Source organism: Peromyscus leucopus, chromosome 14, assembly GCF_004664715.2.
Source record: "Peromyscus leucopus breed LL Stock chromosome 14, UCI_PerLeu_2.1, whole genome shotgun sequence".
NCBI lineage: Eukaryota > Metazoa > Chordata > Mammalia > Rodentia > Cricetidae > Peromyscus > Peromyscus leucopus.
In genome coordinates, this window is record NC_051075.1 from 23,195,956 (window position 1) to 23,216,586 (window position 20,631).

The 20,631-nt window shown below is 42.3% G+C and overlaps 1 long non-coding RNA gene across 1 annotated transcript in view; it reads right to left on the bottom strand.

Annotated features, from left to right (window-relative positions):
- Positions 1 to 560: 560 nt before the first annotated feature.
- The window catches only part of LOC119088974, a 50,971-nt gene continuing 30,900 nt past the window's right edge, over positions 561 to 20,631 (bottom strand). Inside the window, exon 2 of the long non-coding RNA XR_005092734.1 lies at positions 561 to 905. This is a non-coding gene — a long non-coding RNA (uncharacterized LOC119088974). The remainder of the gene's footprint in view (positions 906 to 20,631) is intronic.

Here is a 20,631-nt window from a genome sequence, read left to right on the forward strand (position 1 = left end):
CAGAAACCTCTTTTTTTTAAATACTAGTAAAGACTAAATCTACCACACAGCGTAATGTGCCACTGGCAGACACCTCATTCCCGTCATACTGCCAGTCAAACGCACATGCCAGGAACCCACCAGTAGCAGAAACCCATGTTTTGTGGCGTCTAGCAGCCCGTATGAGACATGAAGCAGGAACCTGGTTTTGGCTCTGTTTAGAATTGGTTATTAAATATTCTCAGGTTTAAGGTGGAAACTCAAGCCGTTGGGCGCCATTTGTTGCTGGAGGGCTTCTCTCCAGGTCCCACCAAACCCCACAGTTCCACAATCCACGTATAAAATAATCACTCAGATGCTTATAATACTTATAAACTGTATGGCTGTGGCAGGCTTCTTGCTAACTGTTCTTATATCTTAAATTGACCCATTTTTATACATCTATTCCTTGCCACATGACTCGTGGCTTACCGGCATCTTTACATGCTGCTTGTCCTAGCGGTGGCTGCAGTGTCTCCTCCTCCTTCTTCCTGTTTCCCCAATTCTCCTCTCTCCTTGTCCCACCTATACTTTCTGCCTGGTCACTGGCCAATCAATGTTTTATTTATATGGAGTGATATCCACAGCAAGTGAGGGAGCCCAGAATTTGGGAGAGAACTTGCTTTGATGCCCCAGCTGTCTCCGACAGGACTGGTGCCATGAGTGAGGCCAGACAAGGGCAGCAACAGAAATCCCCAGAGTGGAGAGAGATGAGTAGGTGTTGGCTCTTCAGGCTGCTAGGTTTAGGATGGTGTGTTCCGCAGCGAGATGGGCGAAGCAGCAGTCTCCTGCCCTCACAGGCTTTTCCATTTCACATCTCATCAGGACCGGCACAGCAGGGTAGAAGGTTCAAATTAAGCATTCATTAATTCACCAAGGATGATATTCTGAAAATACAAATGTTAATATCAGCTCATGTTGATCGGTTGCTTTATTTCTTCTAATACTGCACATGTGACTGTGGGTCTGAAGCTCTTTTGCAGGCTGATTTTTGCACAGCACCTTTGCCAGCTGAGGTGGTTCCCAATGCACTCAAGTCTACTTAGCTGAATCTTTATCTCACATTATTTAAAAATTGTGTTTATGAGACAAAAATCCTTCCTTCTTCAGTATCTAAAATCACATAGCAAGCAAATTAGTGTGGAGGTTTGGTTTCTCAAGTGTCAGAGTAGGGGGATATACGGCAACCGCAAAATCATGAGCGCAGGGGCTGGAGAGATAGTTTGGTGGCTAAGAGTGTCGGAACACAGTCCAAGAATGGAGTTGTGCGAGAATTCTGAGTGTCTGTGAGGAAACTCTGAGAAAATAAGACAAGAGTCTTGTGACCTCAGTTTCTTCAAAAAACATGCAATTGTTCTTGGAATGTATTTTCCTGCCCCTCCCACGTGTAGAGGATAGGAGTGAATTCATTTAGATTATTCATTACAGCTGGCTATTATCTGTTTATATGCCTCTATGGAAAAACATGTTTTTGTCACGTGCAGCCTGTCCTTGTCACTGTACATTTTACTCAGGTGACTCTTCTTAACCCTCTGAGTATAAACTGTCTGATGCTCTGAATAAAGTTGGCTACTGTATGAGACTTTAGTCTGCCTCGTTTTTAGGCCCCCACTCTCCCAGGTTCATGCCTCTAACTGGAGCAGTAAACAAAGAGCTGCTCTTCCAGAAGACCCAGGTTCAATTCCCAGCACCTGCATGGTAGCTCACAACTGTAACTCCAATTTCAATGGATGAGACACCTGCTTCTGGCCTCCACAGGCACTGTGCATGAGCATGGTACTCAGACATACATGCATACAAAACAGCCTCAGACATAAAATAATGAAAATTTAGAAGAGACAAAAAAAAAATGCTCTGTGCATTTTAGAAAAGGGGGAAGGTAAGCAGGGCCAGACTGTTTAGGAAACATCTTAGAGCAGAACACATTCTCTCCTCACACTGCTGAGAGAGAGAGAGAGAGAGAGAGAGAGAGAGAGAGAGAGAGAGAGAGAGAGAGAGAGGTCTTAGACTGTCTGTGATGCTCTAATAAAGTAAGTGTGATTGCACCATTGACAAGGAGTAGAACTTCTTCACTGAAGGCTGACAAGGGGCCAGCACATCAGTGTCTGGTGGGGTTCACCTTCTCGCTGTTGGGGAAGAGGCAAAGGAGCTCCCGGAAGCTCTTCAGTAAGGGCATCACAAATGCCAGTCACAAGGTTGGAGCTCTTCCGGGTCAATCACTTCCGGGGTGGGGTGGGGGTCTTACTTCTCATACTGCTGCTCTAGATATTAAGTTTCAGTACATGAGTAGCAAGGGGAAGGGGTGGGGGACTCCAATATTCAGACAATAGTAATAAAATGTATAAATAACATCTGACTTGGCAGAGCACAGAAAGTTGAAAGGCAAGCCAGAAACAAGGCAGTTCATTTTTTTTTAGGACATGATCCTCAAATCTATATTCAGGGAGTTGGCGGTTTCAAGTCTCCCCAGAAGGAGAGTTAAAGGCAGAAATATGGCCAACAAATTGAATGCTTACACAAACAGCACCCCAACCCCTCAGTGCTGATCCTGACTCCCAAGAGCAGAAGTTCAGCATGCCGGCTACAGTTGAGATCACAGGTGACATTCTGATAAGGGGGTGGGTTTGGGGGGTGTGGTTCATGAAAGTCCTCAGGTGAAATCAGACACTCCACGACCCTGCTTTTTCCTTCTTTCCGAGGTATCTAAACAAGGAGATGCATATTTTAAAGACAGAGGTTAATGATTGCCCCCAAATAAAAGAAGGGCTAGGGACGGCCTGGCAGGTAGACAGCTTGCTGTGTCAGCCTGACCACCTGAGTGATAGCCCCAGACCTGTGTAAGAAGCCAGGGGCCTTGGCACAGAATCCCGGCGCTCCGACTGTAGGACAGAAGGAAAGACAGGAGTATCAGTAGAAACCTTGTGGACCCGCGCAGCTGCAGAAACAAGAGACACCCTGCCTTGAGAGGCGAAAGGACAAAACCAACTCCTGAAAATTATCCTCTGACTTCTGCGCACGTGCAGTGGGATGAGCACACACACACACACACACACACACACACACACACACACACACGGCTTCATGCATGCTAGGCAGGTACTCTACTTCTAAACTCCATCCATCCCCAGCCCATGACCTTCCTCTTAGATAATAAGAGACAGCCCCAGAAACAGCAGGAATTTATAGGCAGCTTCTCCCATTGACAGAAAGATGGAGAGAGGCAATCAAATGGACACTTAGAAGAACAGGAGACAGTTCAGAGAGCTAGGGGAAAAAAACCTAGAATGGTATAATTAATATCCTCAGACAATCTCAGAAAATACTTCACATCCATTATGCTATAAACAAGATGCTATTTTAAAAAAAAATAGGGAATACTCGGAGGGAAAGAAAAGCAAATTAAAACAGTTGGAGGTATTTTGAAAGTCCAATAGAAGGTTTTGGAAGATGAAGTGGAAACGATGTCCCAGAAAATAGAGCAAAATTAAATGAGGTGGAAAATGAGAAAAATGAAACTTGAAATTAGTTTCAAAGGTCAATCATCCAAATAAAAGGAGTTATAGAGAAGGAAGAAGAGGAAGTGACGTCAGGAGTAAGGAAGAGCCCAATATACAAGACACTGAAGAGCTCAGGCTGTGGGTATACACAAAACACAACTGGACAAATGAAAAATAACGTCTTTTTTTTTTTGTCCAGTTTGGGTAGCACACATCCTTAAAAGCTTCCAAGGGTGGGAGGGAAGGCCAGAAGAAGAGTTAGAAATGAAAACATCATCCAATCTTCCGACAATGATGCAAGTTAAAAATAAAAGGGAACAATGCCTTTAAGTTCGGAATAAAAGTGATTTCCCTGACAAGAATTCTTTGCCCAGAAAAATAATCAATCAAGTTTGATTGCAGAGTGAAAGCATTTTTCTGGTAAGTGAGGACTCAGAAAGGTGACCTAGAAAATCTTCAAGAAACCAGGAGAGCTGTGCATTAGCAAAACAAAAGAGCCACCCAGAAATGAGGAGCTGCTTCTTGGAAAAGCCTGGAGCTGCAGGTGAATGACTCCTCATCTGAGGAAGGCCCCTGGGCTGCCCGCTTAGAGGGCCAGCGGACTGTGAGCCAAAGGACCAGATGCTTCAGGGAGCTTTGTTGGCAAGGAAAAAAAAAAGATTTAAATGTGTCCGAACATGTTGACAGTAGATTCTGCCTGTTAATGGGGTGTTTAGAGATTCATAGAAAATAAAAGGCAATGATTATTTAGCTCAAAGGAATACAAGATGTCACTCAGTATGAAAATACTGTCGCAGAATACTCAATGGCTCAGTTCACATAGCATTTTTATCAAGGGCTTAAAAAAAAACAACCTGCATATAATAGGGCTGGAGACACGCTCAGCGGTTAGAGCACTTGCTGTTCTTCCAGAGGACCCGGGTTCAATTCCCAGGCCCCATGTGGTAGTGCATACAAGTGTGTAACTTCAGTCCCAGAGGATCCAGCGCCCTTTTCTGTCCTCCGTGGGCACCAGGCATCCACATGGTGCACAGGAAGACATGCAGGCAGAACATCCGTGCACACATATAAAAATTTAAGTTGACACACATGCCGCCCAGGGGTAGTACCTGTTGGTCAGGTTCAAGGAAAGCTGTTTAGACAAAAGGGTACACTGCATAATACACAGCAGCTCCCAATGCCTCTAAGATGAATGAGGAGGCGATGGAGAGGAAAAGACAGAGGAGCAAGGTGGTGTGGGTTTTCTTTTTTTCTTTGTTTTGTTTGCTTGTTTTTTTTTTAATTGAAATTGATATTCTTATTTGTATTTTTTATTTTATTATTTTTTCTTCTTTTAAGTCTATCTTGTTTTTATTATTTCTTTGTTAGTTTTACTTTGCAGGGGGCACTACAAGGGTGAGGGGCAGATGCAGAGGGACTGGGAGATGAGTGGGATTGGGGTACATGATGCAAGAGTCCCAAAGAATCAATTTTAAAAAAGCTTTAAAAGTTGGACACATTGGGCTAACTAAGAGGTACTGTGTAAGTTTATTGAGAAGAGAGGAAATACTGGGCTGGCAGCAGTGGATGGGGGAAGAGGCATGGTACAACTCTTCATTTTCAAAGTCTATAGCCAATCACACTCCAAATGCAAGATCAGGCAGAAAATAATAGTACAAGCCGTCCATCCAGAAACACAGACACAGCCAAAGGAACAGCTTAAGATATTCAAATAAAAATAGGTTGGAATTATTAAAGGGACCAGAACTAAAAAACGAACGCTATACATATATAATCAATTAAATGTAGTTGTATTTTAAAAAAAAAGAAAACATTTAAGAGGAGTGGAGCAAGCTGGGATTTCTGTTCAGATCTGTTATGTTTATGGTAAAATGCTTTACATTTTTTCTGCGGCTGTAGAATATCTGGGATCTGGTCCTAGCTCAGTCAACAATAGCCTATGTGATTTTATATAAGAAAGGTCAAAGTAGTATTTGTCCAACTTAGCTCAGCAGCTAAATCTACTGTGGGCCATGTTCCCACTGAACAGCAAACAGCTAAATGACAAATGGCAGCTACTGTTTTATAAAGGAGCCACAGTGGGTACCTGGTCTTCTATTGCTCCTAACACTGAGGTTATAGGTTCTTATTATTTTGTTTACCCTTTTTTCTATTCTTGGTAGGAAAACTTGTTTAACCCCTTGAATTTTATCAGTGGAAACCTAATGGCTTTTTAATTTGTGGCTACAACTCCGTGATGTTAAAAGCTCCATCATAAACTTCCTATGTTGACAGTAAAGGCACTGAATGGGTTAGCAGGCCTCAGATTTGGGGCTACCAAATTTAAAAAGTAGTGTATCCTTGTCCTTTCAGCATTGAGATAGATTAACTTACTGTAGTGTTGGGACATACAGACTTCCATTGTTTGTTTGTTTTTGCTTCTTTGTTTGCTTGAGACAGGGTATGCTTGCTTGCTTGAGACACTACATAGCCTGGAACTCACTATATAGACTAGGCTGGCCTCAAACTTACAAAGTCTGCCTCTGCCTCCTGAGCACTGGGATTAAAGGTTTGAACCACCACACCGGACAAAACACACAGACTTCTAACAGGCACAGCTGTCTCTTCACAGAAAACTGTCTGTAGTCTTTATCAAGGAATTAGGTTCCTAACTCAGATTTGCATGACAACGGTGGTTGGCTGACATGATGTGAAAAGGCTATCCTCTGATCTTAATGCAGGGCATTTTATGATGAGATTGAGGATTCAGGCATCTTTCTTCCTATCAATCCTAGAATAAATTTGACCTGATTACAAACCTTTGTCTCTACCCCACTTTCTTCCATCTCTTACACGTATTTTTCTTAAGAGCTGATCAACTAAATCCCTGTCTCAAACTCTGTGTCTAAGGAATTTCAAAGAGACGTGGTGTTAAAAAGTAGAAGTGGTCCTGAGAAGCAGCGAATCTAGAGATGGAGTACCAATGATAGAATACCACAAAGCTGGACTCTCTCAAAAGTGATGGCACAGGCCTATAATCCTAGAGTTTCAGAAGAAGATGGTGAGTTCAAGACCAGTCTGAACCATATGGTGAGACCTTGTCTCAAAAAGCAAAGACAGAAAAAAAAAAAGCAAGATAGATGGACAGACAGATGATAGATAGATAGATAGATAGATAGATAGATAGATAGATAGATAAATAGATATTGATAGCCCTTGGCTTGATGCTATAGTAGTCTTATTAGCACTTTCACAAAGGAACCAAATCAGCAACATGGAAGACTAGTAGTTCTAATAATTCCCCTCTTCTCCCTCTAAAATACCAAGTTAACAATATGGAGACAGTACCTCTGTGAAGAGCTAGAGACAAGCTGACAAGCCACAGGACCCAGGCAACTTAAAACCAAAATGCACATGGTGTTTAATTTTCATTGTCAACAGAATTTAGAGTTGCCATGGAAACATGCCTCTAGGTGTGTCTATGAGGATGTTTCCAGAAAGATTTAATAGAGGTGGGAAAGCCCAGTCTGAATGGAGGTGTCACCATTCCATGGGCTGATCCCAAATGGATAAAAAGGAGAAATCATGCAGACCATCAGCATTCATCTCCTGCTTCTTGGCTGTGGATGCTCTGTGTTGTGGTGATTGCCCCACCATGATGGACTGTAACCTCCATCTCCTGCTTCTTGGCTGTGGATGCTCTGTGGTGTGGTGATTGCCCCACCATGATGGACTGAACCTCAAATTAGTAAACCATTCTCCTTTATGTTGCTTTTGTCCTACACTCTGTCACAACAATGAGAAAAATAACCAATGACCAGGAGTTTCAATGAATGGGGGTAGGAAAAGCCACAGCATTTTGCACACTGGTTTCCCATGCCTTACAATATATAATGTGTGCAAATGGGAAGAAATTTCCTATCCCAGGTCTGTATCATGGCATACAGAAGAACAGACCGTGTGCCTAGCAATACAGCTTGTCTGGGGTCTGGCTGTCCAGTTCAGAGTTCTTAGAGAGCAACAAAGTTCGAAAGTCATTGAAAAGATGCAAGCACCACTGAGGGCTGTGTAACAATCTTTGTATACTGTAAATATGTATTACTCTCATTGGTTAATAAAGAACTGACTGGCCTGTAACTGCCAGGAAGAGATTGGACAGGAGAGCCAGACTAGGAGGATTCTGGGAAGAAGAAGGTTGGAGTTGTAGGAGTCACCAGCAGATGCAGAGAGAAGCAAGATGGGCATGCTGTACTGAGAAAAGGTACCAAGCCACATGGCAAAGCATATATAAGAAATGTGGATTAATTTAAATGTAAGAGTTAGCTAGTAACAAGTCTGAGCTATTGGCAAAGAATTTAAAATCAAGTTAAGCCTCTGTGTGGTTATTTGAGAGTGGCTGAGGAGGCACATAGAAATTCTGCCTACAACTGAGCATTAGAACTGTAGTTCACAGGAAAATACCAGGTGAACAAGAATCCAAAGAGGGTTTGAGAGTTCCTCCTAGGGCCTTAGAGGGGTTGATGAGTGAAGATCTTCCCCTGCATGAAACCAGAATACAAACACTTGGAAGTTTCTCAAATATTCACATCCCAACAATAGACTGCATAATATACATGGTCCAAAGGACCAATTAAAAACTTCAGAAACCAAACCTAATACAATGTTGTCTTAGCCGCCTGAATTTAAAGTAACAGTCACAGATGTTCTAAATGAACTAGTGGTGCCCCAAAATGGCAATGCTGGTGACATCGTCCTAAACATAAGGACTTTGCCGGGTAAACAGGATTCTTATTGGGTAAACAGAAGCCTAAAAGGTGGATTCCTGTTCACCAGAAAAGCATATCTCCAAAGGCAGGCATGTGCTTACCAGGAACCTCCCTTACTCTGCCCCCAAGAGTCAACTACCTTGGGCAAGGGTTTCTAGTTCCCCTTTAGTTGGAACAGTCTGTATCCACTCAAAGACCCCACCCTGCTGACTCATACAACCCACTTGCTTTTTTGCTGTTTTATTGGCCCCTCTCTGCCCCAAAAGTTACCTTTGGCAGTTTGATCCCCAATAAACCTTCATTCTGCCTCACTTATAAAAATGAACACAGACAAATAAACAAAATGATGCATAAACAAAATGAGGATCTTAACAGAGATACTAAGATGAATCAAGTAGGAAATCTGGTGTTGAAAATAGAATAAATAAAACTAAATGATTGACTCAAGGAACTTAGCAGCAGACGGGGCAAAAGAAGGAATTGGTGAACTGGAAGTCGTTAGTAACCCAATCAGAAGTGGGGGAGAGGATGAGTAAAAGAGAACTTACATCCCATGGGGAGTGTCAGAAACAAAATGTGCAAACAAAGAGCTTACTTGAAAAACAAAAACCCAAACACAACAAGAAAAAACTAGAATGTTCCTCAATATGGTAGGGGGAAAAAACAAGTTCAAAAGGTTCAATGAACTGCAACTACTATAAGTTCAGAGAATGACACAAACCATCAAAAGTAGAAGAGAAAATTCTAGAAGCCACTCAAGAAAATCAATGCATCATGCATTAGTCAGCTTCTTTGAGATCTTATTTTTCTTAATTCTTGAGACTTTTATACATGTACAATGAAATATGATCATATCTACCCCCAATGCCTGCAACTCTTCCTGCATCACCTCTGCCATGTTCTTCTCCCACCCCAACTTCATGTCTTTTTTCCCTGTGATAACCCACTAAGTTCAATTAGTGCTGCTCATATGTGCATGGGTGTGAGGCCACCCACTGAACATGGAAAACCTTCTTGTTGGAAAACCTTCACAAGTGAATGATTCTCCTTCTCCAGTAGCTATTGGTTGCCAATAGCTCCTTAGTAAGGAGGGAAGGGGTATCAATGACTATCTCGGCAAAACTGTGCAAGCCAGTGAAAGAAAAAAACCTACATTGAATACAAAAACACTGTATTGAGAAAAACTGCCCTTCAAAAAATGAAGGAGGAGGTCTGGGGAGCTGGCTCGGTGTGTAAGAATGCTTGCTTGGCAAGCATGGGGATAGGAGTCTGAATCCCCAGCACTCACATGGCCAGGCATGGTAGAGACAGGCAGATCCCAAGAACTTGTTGGCCAGCCAGCCTCTGTGAGAGACCCTGCCTCAAGACAATGAGATAGAGCTAGAAGACACCTGATGTTCCATGCTGGTCTCCACCTGTGTATGCACAGCTGTGTCACATACCTGCATAAAGGGGGAAATTGAGACTTTTAGATAAAAACCAAAGTGGTTCATTACCACTTAGACAACATCTGTACAAAATGCTAAACAGAATCTTTCAAGCTCACATGGGAGACACCTGTCAGCACATGAAGCAAAATGAAAAAAAAAAAAAAAAATGAGGTCCTCTAAGAGCAGTAACTATCCAGGCAAAATGCAGTAGCTGCTAATATTATCAGAAATTCAACAGCAGGATTACACACCTGACCAACTGACATTCATTCATGGAATGCAACTGTAGCCCGGCATACGAAAATCAGTATAATATACTACATAGCAGAATTAAGGACAAGACCCAGTGACTGGCTGAGCATGCTGTTCAGTGGAAGAACATTCGCCTAGCATATGCAAGGTCCTGAGTTCCATACCCATCCCGTCACCAGAAGGAAAAGTGAAACATAGTATTTCGGTTGACACACACAAAAAGCACTTGACAAAACTGAACACCATTTCAAGATGAGAAACAAACTGGAGTGCTCTCACTGAACCAGGACTGGAACAAACCCATCGCAACCTAAGAAAAGCCTGTGTAAAAAGGCTCCAGACAACACTCTTGATAGCAAACGACTAAAAGCCTTTTCCTCTAACACCAGGACCAGGAGAAGGAGGCCCATTCTTACAAGTCCTTTTCAAATAATATTTGAAGTCCTGGCCATAGGAAAAGAAATAAAAGACATTCAAATTAGAAAGCAGTAAAAGTATCTTTGTTCACCAATAGAATAAACATATATATATATATATATATATATATATATATATATAGAGAGAGAGAGAGAGAGAGAGAGAGAGAGAGAGAGAGAGAGAGAGAACACCAAAGATGCTACCAAAAATATGTCATAATAATCTCATTAAGCAGAATTCTAGAATTTAATGTCAAGTGCAGAATTTTGGTTTGGTTGGCTTAAATGGTTTCTGTTTTCTTGAAAAATGTTCTCATTGTGTAGCCCAGGATGGCATGAAGATCAAAATGTAGCCCTGGCTGACATTAAACTCATGATCCTCCTGACTACCTCAGCCTCCTGAGTTTTGAGATTGCAGGCAAGCATCTCTACATCCCATTTCAGTTTTGCTAAAATACACCAGCAAAGAACAATTAAATAGGAAATATGAGATAGGGCTTAAAACTTCCAAACTTTTGTACAGAAAAGGATACAACTAACAAAATGAAAAGGCAACCTATAGAATAAAAAAAAAAACACTGCAGATCGTGTGTGTGTGTGTGTGTGTGTGTGTGTGTGTGTGTGTGTGTGTGTTATAAATTTATATAATAAAATTTGGAAACTCCTGTAACTCAGCAGTAACAATAGCAAAATCATAAAAACTTATTTGAAACATGAACATAAAATACAAATAAAAATTCCTCTAAAGGATAATCTATGAATGGTCAGAAAATATATGAAAAGGTGTTCATTGTAACTAATTCTTGGAGAAATGCAAATAAAAACTGAAATGAGGCTAGACATGGTAGTAGGAGCCTGGAACTCCAGCATTTGAGAGGTAGAAGCAAGAGGACTGTCTGATGCCTGCCTGTGCTACATAGTGAATGCTATACTCACTGGAACTATACATGGAGACTGTCTCAACAGCAACAGCAGCAATAACAGCAGCAGCAGCAGCAGCAACAGTGCAACAGCAATGGACAGTTCACTAACTAGAATGGATACTTACAAAAACTGAAACAAAAACACTGAAAGTGAAAAATTCAGGTGATGTTATAGAGACTTGGAATCCTTTCACACTACTAGTGGGATTATAAATCAATGTGACTGCTATGGAAAACAGTGTAAAGCGTCCTCAAAAATTAAAAACAGAATTCCATGTAACCCAGAGATCTCAATTACAGGTATTCACCCAAATAAATTGAGAGCATGCTGCTAAAGGTATATTTTCATGCCCACCTTCACACCATGCTATTCACAATTTCCAAAGGGAACACAAAATTCAAAAGTGCATCAAGACATGGATGTAGAAACAAAATATAGCCTATACATTCAATGATACTCTTCAGCATTTTAAAGAGGAAATACTGTCATGTGACCACAATAGAGATGAAACTTAAGGGTACTGTGTTAAACAAAATGAGCCAGTCACAAATAGACAAATGGCATGAGAATGATTCCACTCATATGAAGTTCCTAAAACAACAGGAGTCACAGAGACAACAAGCAGCCTGGTGGTTGTTGTAGAATATCATTTTAAGGTGTGTTACTTTTGTTTATGTTACATTTGTTTAACTATGTGAAGCTGTGTTACTGTGCCCGTCTAAAACGCCTGATGGTCTAATAAAGAGCTCAAGGCCAATAGTGAGGCAGGCAAGAGAAATAGGCAGGGCTGGCAGGCAGAGAGAATAAAAAGGAGAGAAAAGAAGTAGCCAAAGAAGGAGGAGGACTCCAGGGACCAGTCACCCAGCCACCCAGCTGCATAGCAAGCCACAGAGTAAGAGTAAAATTTACAGAAGAAAGAAAATAAGAAAGCTGAGAGGCAAAAGGTAGATGAGATGAGTTAAGTTAAGGAAAGCTAACAAACAACAAGTCAAAATAAGGTCAGGCATTTATAATTAAGTATAAGCCTCTGTGTATGATTTATTTAGGAACTGGGTGGTAGGTCCACTAAAAGACTAAAAAAAACATCATTTTGGCACCCAACATGGGACTGTATTTCCACATAGGGCTTAAGAAAGCTGGGGGTGGGGTGGTAAAAAGGGATACTCCTCCTATAAGAATTTTGGCTGGATATTTTCTGCCAGTCACTGGGCCCTTTGAGCAGCTAGTATGTTAAGTAGGAACAAAAAACAAGTAAAAAACGCCTGCCACAGTGTAAGCATTGGCATTCTAGAGCTCTAGGAAGGTTGAATGCAGTTCCTGGTCAGACAAACCTGAGAGCCGTGTAAGGAGAATCCAGGTGTAGGCTAGCAGTTTAAAAGTTTGCTCATGCAGTCAAAAAAGACTAGAGATTCACGGTAAAAGAGATCCAGATGGAAAAACCTCTAAACAGGTTACAGTGTATTTAACAATGTGTATAGGCTTAAGAAAAGGAAAAGGGTGTAGTCATAGGAAGAAAATGAATAGTTTATCAAATAAAGTCTTTAAAGAGAGAGTAAAAGAAAAAAAGCCACAGAGAGATGGGAAATACACAGGTAGCCTGGATCCTGTACGTTATTGTGTTGATTTTGAATTTTTTGATTGTTGAAAAGCAAAGAACAGTTACAAAGAGACCTGGAATTGAAAGACTGTTGAATTAGTTTATATACTTTAGGAATGCATTCACTTTTAAAAAGTCAAAAAATAAATTTGTCAAATGGAAGTAAAAAATGCTTTGGAGTTTTGTTCCTACAGGAGATGAGAGGCTATGGATTCCTTCAGGGTTAATATAGATCAGGTTTGATCAGGCAAGACCTTCTGAAACTTGACAGGTGATATCTATCAACAAAGATTATAGCTGGTCTTCCAGGACGTGGCCATTATCTGAAATTTTCTCTCTGAGACCCTAAAGATACTTCTTCCACAGACAGCAGGAAGTAGTATTGAGAAAACTATGCCCACATTCCCAAGAATTGGAGGATGTGGGTGGTTTTTGGTTATTTGGTGGGTTATGGATGTTTGTTATCATTTAGGGAAATATGGAATACTGATACAAATTTAAAGTTATTTTTGTTACACTTGTCTACTCTTGTCTAAAGGATTATTTAAAAAATGTAAGGTAAAAATTCTAGTTTTAGAAGGCTGTTATAAACTATATAGGATAGTCAGAAAATATAGGTTAATGGTTAGTCATTTATAACAATCAATTTTGTAGATATGTTAGGTATGCTTTCCAGATCATATAGAGGTATATTTTAGATAGATAGATGGTCTTTAAACCTTCCAAAGACCTACAGAATGTGGCATTTTAAATGTTTTGTTAACCTAAAGTTTTTCATGACAATGAGACACATCTGGTCCTAGCAGCACCTCAGAGATGATGGGCATTGAAGAAACTCCTTATGGAGTTTGCTTTCATTATGGCAATGTTAGTCACTGGGCAAAGAAACTGTTCTTGCCTTTGACTGCTGACAATATGCTGTGCAGACTGGACATGCAGGACACAGAGGAAAGTGACTGTTGAACTTTGCCAAAACAGGCAGGACAGTCCTTCAAATTTCCTGCTTCACTGAAAAGTCTGTCAGATACTCTCTAGGCTGAAGATGGATGCCCCAATGTTGCACAGGAACTTTGAGTTACTGTTCAGGCAGCCAAATGTCTCTGTTGTTAGGTAATATTACATCCTTCTGGGTCTTTGATGGAGTTGAAGACTAGGTAGTTATAGTTGCAATGTTCTTTAGTTATGATAGAAAGTAAATTAGGTATAAAACTTTGGATTCACTAAGATAATACATTATATTCTCTGAATATGCTAACTACAAATGGACAGAATACTGTAAATATAATCTTACTTGATAACTGTTTTTGTATATAGTTTTACTATGTTAAAGTTACAGCATTTTTTTAGACAAAAAGGGGGAAATGTTGTAGAATATTATTTTAAGGTGTGTTACTTTTGTTTATGTTGTATTTGTTTAACTCTGTGAAACTGTGTTACTTTGCTTGTCTAAAATACCTGATGGTATAATAAAGAGTTGAACGGCCAATAGTGAGGCAGGAGAAAGAAATAGACAGGGTTGGCAGGCAGAGAGGATGAAAAGAAGAGAAAAGAAGTAGCTAGAGAAAGAGGAGGACTCCACGGGCCAGTCACCCAGCCACTGTGTCCTTCTTGTCCAGTCTGCACAGCAGTCTACACAGCAAGCCACAGAGTAAGAGTAAGAGTTACAGAAGTAAGAGAGTAAGAAAGCTGAGAGGCAAAAGGTAGACAAGATGAGTTAAGGAAAGGTGGCAAGCAACAAGCCAAAATGAGGCTGGGCATTTATAATTAAGTATAAGCCTCTGTGTGTGATTCATTTGGCAGCTGGGTGGCAGCCCCCCAAAAAAGTAAAAAAACAACAACAGGTGGTTACCAGGTTGGGGTAGAAGGGAAGGGGGAGGTGTCTTAATGACTGTGGAGTTTCAGATTTCAAAGATATATTGGTTACTTGTCTGGTCGCTGTGTCCAAAGTACCCAACAGAAACAATTCAAGAATGAGTCATTTATTTTAGCTCATGGTTTGTGAGAGTTCAGACCGTGGTCACGTGGCTCCACTGGACCAGATGAGAGATGGGACATGACAACAGAGAAGTGTGTATGATAGGAGAACCTTTTCACGGTGGACAGGAAGCTGAGGAAAGCACGAGGCCAGTGTGCTCTGACTCTCTCCTTTCCCTTTTATTTTTATCTGGGCTCCCAGCCCCTGGGATGGCGCTACCCACCACATCCAGAGAGAGTCTTCTCTGCTAAATCCTCTGGAAACATGCTCAGACATACACATGGAGGTGTGCCTCAGTCCCACAGGAATTATAAATCCTGTCGACGTGACAGTGAAGGTCAACCATGAAGCAAGATGAAAAAGACCTAGAGGGGACTACAGAGCCTAAAGTCGCAGAGATCAGGCAGTAGCACTTTAGTTGTGACTGACTTTAGGGCCAACTGCACCAGGGTGACCGCACTGTTCTCACAAATCCTCCTCTTGTGTGCTATCCCAGAGACCGTGACTAACCAGAATACTGCCTGGTAGAACAGCAGAATCTAGACCTTAATAAAATGTACCAAATGGGTGAGGCTGGACGGGGTGAACCCGTATTGATGCTGTTAGTATCCCACTACTGGGACGTGTGTGTGTGTGTGTGTGTGTGTGTGTGTGTGTGTGTGTGTGTGTTGGGGGGCATCAGTTCCCTCCACTGCCATGTGGGTAGGCTGGCAACAACTGACTGACAAGGCAGTGAGAACTGTACCTTATCCAGGAGGCCACAGCTCCCACCTCTTCACTTGGATCATCAGTGCATGAGCAGAGTCTGGAGTACCAGAGGCAGTGTGAATTACACTCTAGCATTCCCTCCCCCCTCCCCCTCCCCCCTCCTCCCCGAGCTCTAATCTATCTGAGACTACCTTCCTTGATTTGCCTCCCCTTCCTTATTCCACTGCACTGCTCATCTACAGACTTTCCATGACAAAACATGTCTTTAATAGAATGCATGTGCCCAAGGACCTGTCTCAGGATGTGCTTTGGGGGAAACCAGTCAGACGTCAGGCACATATGAATGTGACTTGAACTTGGAGGATCTGTACGCAGGGGGACGTTTGTTACCAATCTGACCAGACTTGACCTGGTTAAGCAGAAGCTGGTAAGGCTCCGTGGGGAAAGCACATGGCTACTGCTACCTTACACAAGGCATGTGGTTTATTCCCACAAAGACATATTCAAGGCCAAGCAGGAGAAAACAGGTTCCTTGTAACTCCAAAACCAGTTTCTGGTAAGTTCCTTGAAATGCATAGTTTAGTGTAAAGGGAAGCTAAAACACAGGATTCAAAATGGAAACAATGTTTAAATAAATTTGTCTTACAAAAAAACATAAAGGGTTGAGTGGAGATGATTTGGGACGATGGTTCAGTCAATGAAGTGTATTTCTGCAAGCATAGAACCTAATTTGAGCCTCAAGAACCCATATTTACACACACACACACACACACACACACACACACACACACACACACACACCACAAACAAACAAACAAACACTCACTTGAGCCTGGAGAGATGATTTGCTGCTCTTGCAGAAGATCCAAGTTGGATTCCCACCACCCTTGTGGCAGCTCATAATTGCCTATGACTCCAGTTCCAGGGGATCTGACACCTTCTTCTGGGCCCATTGGTTCCTGTATGTACCCGGTACACTTATATATACTCATGCATATACAGCTTAACAGTACATTTTTTTTAAGTCTTTAAAAAAGTGCAGTTGGGCATGGTGGTGCTCTGAAGAAGTGGAGACAATGCAGAGTCCTGGAGATGCAGTCTCCCCAGATTAGCTGGTTGTTTTCCAAATGTACTCTAGAAACTACTAGATAAAGAACAGGTAAAAACAGAGCTGTGGCCACCTCGGGAAGAACAGTTCAAAGGACAAACCCCACTGATGTTGGACCAAGAGTGTCACGGTGGCACAAAGACCACAGTCCACAAGGGAACTGAGGCAGAAAGCTGCACACCAGGGTGTCTAACAGTAAACCAATTCCTTCCTCCAGGACAGCCACAAAGCCAGCACTGAGCAACCTTCAAAGTCAGGGTGGCAGGGATGGGGTGGGCGGGTACTCCCAGCAGGGGGTAGTGAAAGGCAGAGGCGATGCTCTCTTGGCTTTGCAGCCTTGGAAAACCGGGCCATCGTTACTAATGATGTAGGCAGAGAAACAAAGACAAGGAGTCTTTGCTTTTGAACGTGAATCCCACAGGAAAGCTGCTTTGCGCTGTGTAGGTAGAAACAGACAAAGAGTTGCAGGCAAACGGTCACATCTCACGCTTTCATCTCCTGGCTGCCTAGCAACATCCACAGGTAGAGTGTGGAGAGGGAAATCCTCACAGAAGCCTAAGAAGAAGTTACCGGGTGTGTGGCGTCACCTCGTCTGAGAACTACTGCAACAGCCTGTGGAGATCAGCCCAGGGCCAGGCAGATGCCAGAGAGTGTGCCCCTTCATGCCTTGGTGCAGAATCTGATTAGGGGGTTGCTTATTTGGGCTTTGGGCTTGATTCTGAGTGGGGTCCCGAGTCTGCCACCAGGGAAAGGCATAAGCAATAACTAAAGCCGAAGGAACACTGTGGTTAAAAATCAGCAAACAGGACTGGAGAGATGGCTCAGCAGTTAAGAGTACTGACCGCTCTCACAGAGGACCCAGGTTTGATTCCCAGCCCCAACTGGCAGCTCACAACTCCAGTTCCAGGGGATCCAAAGCTCTCTTCCGACTTCCACAGGCACCACACACAGTGAACATACATACATGCAGGCAAAATATTCATACACATAAAATTAGATAAATCTAATATATATGTGTATATATATGTATACATACATATTTAATATACACACATTAAATAAACAAGCCTGACAGCATCATGCACTTCTCCTTCCTATATCTCAACATGACAAAGCACGGGTCTCCTGGTACTATATCAGTGGCAGGCCAGCCTCCCTCCATAGCTTTTCTCTCTCTCATGAAGAACATTCAAAACTTAACCCAAAACTTGGCTCTTGGGGATCCTAAACGAATGCCTTCTCTGCAATAAATCCAATTGAGCCAAATTAAAAAGTAAAAGGCAGGTTTATTTAGGGATGAAGTTGCGCCGCTGGACTGGGTTAGGGCTTTTTTGTAGGAGATGGGTGGGAGGCAGACATGTGCTTGATAAGGTATTGGAGTGTTGCCTGGATTTGGGGGTCCAGTAGGTGTGTCCCGAATCCAGTAGTCACTGTGGGATCCAGAACTAAGTGTTCGCTTTGTCCAGTGTTCTGTGCAGGCTGGCTTCTGGCAGGAATCTCTGTCTTGTTTGCAGAGCACCAGGTTCTGGGGGGTCAGGTAGGGGGTTCTTTTTGTCCCCAAACCTCCTGCCTAACGCTAAAGACAAGGAAAGGGGTAACAGGACAGGAAACAGTGCCCTCGGCAGGGTGTACAGGCATCCACCAACTACAGAGAAGGATTTTGTTCTTTGAAGATGTAAAAATATTTCACATGTATTTAGAGATATTGTGGAGAATTTCTGGTTTTCAAGTCTACTAGAGTAAACCTTGAAGAGTATTAGAGAGTGAACATGAATGAGGATGGTTTGAAAGACGTTTGTATGCGTGCAAATAATAATGCCTTCTTTCGAAAACAGACACGCTTTCATGTTTCCGGAACAAACCCCATTTAGATACTAGATTACTCCTTTTGAGAGTCTCAGCTTTAAGTTTTTAATTATGTTCTACTCAAAATATACACCCACACTGGAAATGAGTGGAAACAAAAGCAAACACATTAACCACTTGGAATTTTTCAACAACAAAAAAAGTTATTTTACATGTATATATAATGAATTGGGATAACTATGGGGGGTTTGTTTATTTTTACTCCCAATCAAAGTTTCCCCTCCCCTCTTCCCAACTCCCCACCCACCTCCTCCACTCCTCCTCCACTGTCTCTCTTCAGAAACAGGTGAATGGGGGCAATTTTACCCCCATTTCCTCTCCCCCTCCACCATCCACCTCCTGCATACTAACGGACCCTTCCTCCTCTCAAGTCTCCTTCCTACATCAGGCCATTTTCCTTCCATACACTAAATTTAATTAGAGTCACATGTGTGAGCATGGGTTGGGGATTGTTTACCAAAACATGGACAATTTAGCCATGCCTATACCACCGGAGAAAATGACATTTTCCCGGCCACGCAACCATTAACTGCCAATGGTCCCTCAACAACCACTATCCATAGTCCCTCGGCAGCAACCACAAAGTCCAGCAAGTCAGGCCAGAAGACTCTCAGTAAGGTCTGACTCTCCCACCTTATGTTCATATAGTCCTCATAACTCCATGCGATAAATGCTTCGCATCCTTTCCAGTGTGGAAACTGAGGCACCAGGAGGCCAAGCCGTTTCCCCATGGACTTACAGCCAAATAAGCAGCATGCAGCCTGGTTATAAAGCCCACAGTTTTATTTATTATAGCTGTCAATGCCATGCAAAATCCACGGGGAATGACCAGCCCTGAAGAAAACCCACCCATACTGATGATCCATATTGAAAATATAAACTACAGTGGGAAGGTCACTTCCTTCTACATGAAACATGGAGAAAGGTGAAAGCCAGAACAGAAATGGCAATAGCTCTGCCCTAACTGAGGATTCACCCAGAGTCTCTGTTGGAGTGGAGGAAAGAGAAGGTCTGTGCGCCTAGATAGATGATCGGGTTGCTGGAATCCCCCTGACTTTCATAAGCAATGACATGTTAGAGCATCTGCAGATATTGAATCAAAATTATTATCACTGTGCCTATTGAATCAAAATTGAGTTCTCGGTGAGTGCATCTCTAATGACTTTAATTATAGCAACTTCGTAAGTCTTTGTAAATGGAGTTGAGGACTGGGGTTACCATGTCAGGATTTAGCTTGGGGCTACGGCTTGGACAACAGATGGTTTTCTGATCTTGATGAAGTTGCTTGACCTTTCAACTCTGTAGTTTTCTGGGTCCTTGTGAAGACAGATTATAAAACATTTAGAATGTGCCTGGTGGAGGATAGCTCCTTTCTGTCGTTTAAATACATAAGATATTTATATAGTATTGGTTAAAAATTCCAATTAACAACCCAAAACAAAAGGGTATGTGTACTCCAAAGTCAGGAAAGCAAAGAGAAATAAGTTGCTATAGGAGACTATAAAACATCAGATTCTCTGTAACAGTGGCTCGGGCTGTGGACAAGCCCTCATAAAAAGGAAATAAATAAAAACAAACCTCAAGTCTGTTCGGAAATGAAAGTCACACTCTTCTTAAAAGAGGTACAGGCCGGATGGTGGTGGTGGCGCACGCCTTTAATCCCAGCACTCGGGAGGCAGAGCCAGGTGGATCTCTGTGAGTTCAAGGCCAGCCTGATCTACAAAGTGAGTTCTAGGACAGGCACCAAAACTACACAGAGAAACTGTCTCAAAAAAAAAAAAAAGTGAGAGGTACTAAACATACAGTTAAAAGTTATCAGAACCACAGGGGTCAGCACAGAGTGGCTACCAATGCAGCAACTGGGAGACAGAGACAAGAGGATGAGCAGTTCAAGGTCATCCTCCATTATACATCAAGGTCAGCCTGGAGTATGTAAGGCCTGCCTCAAAACAGACAAACGGAAGAACTCCAGAGGTAAATGAGCATAGAACCCACTTCTGTCTAGACGGGATTCACCATTCCTGCTACTCTTGAATTTGCATGTGAGTAACTCAGGGATGCAGTGAGAGAGATGTCATATCATAGCCCAGGCCCA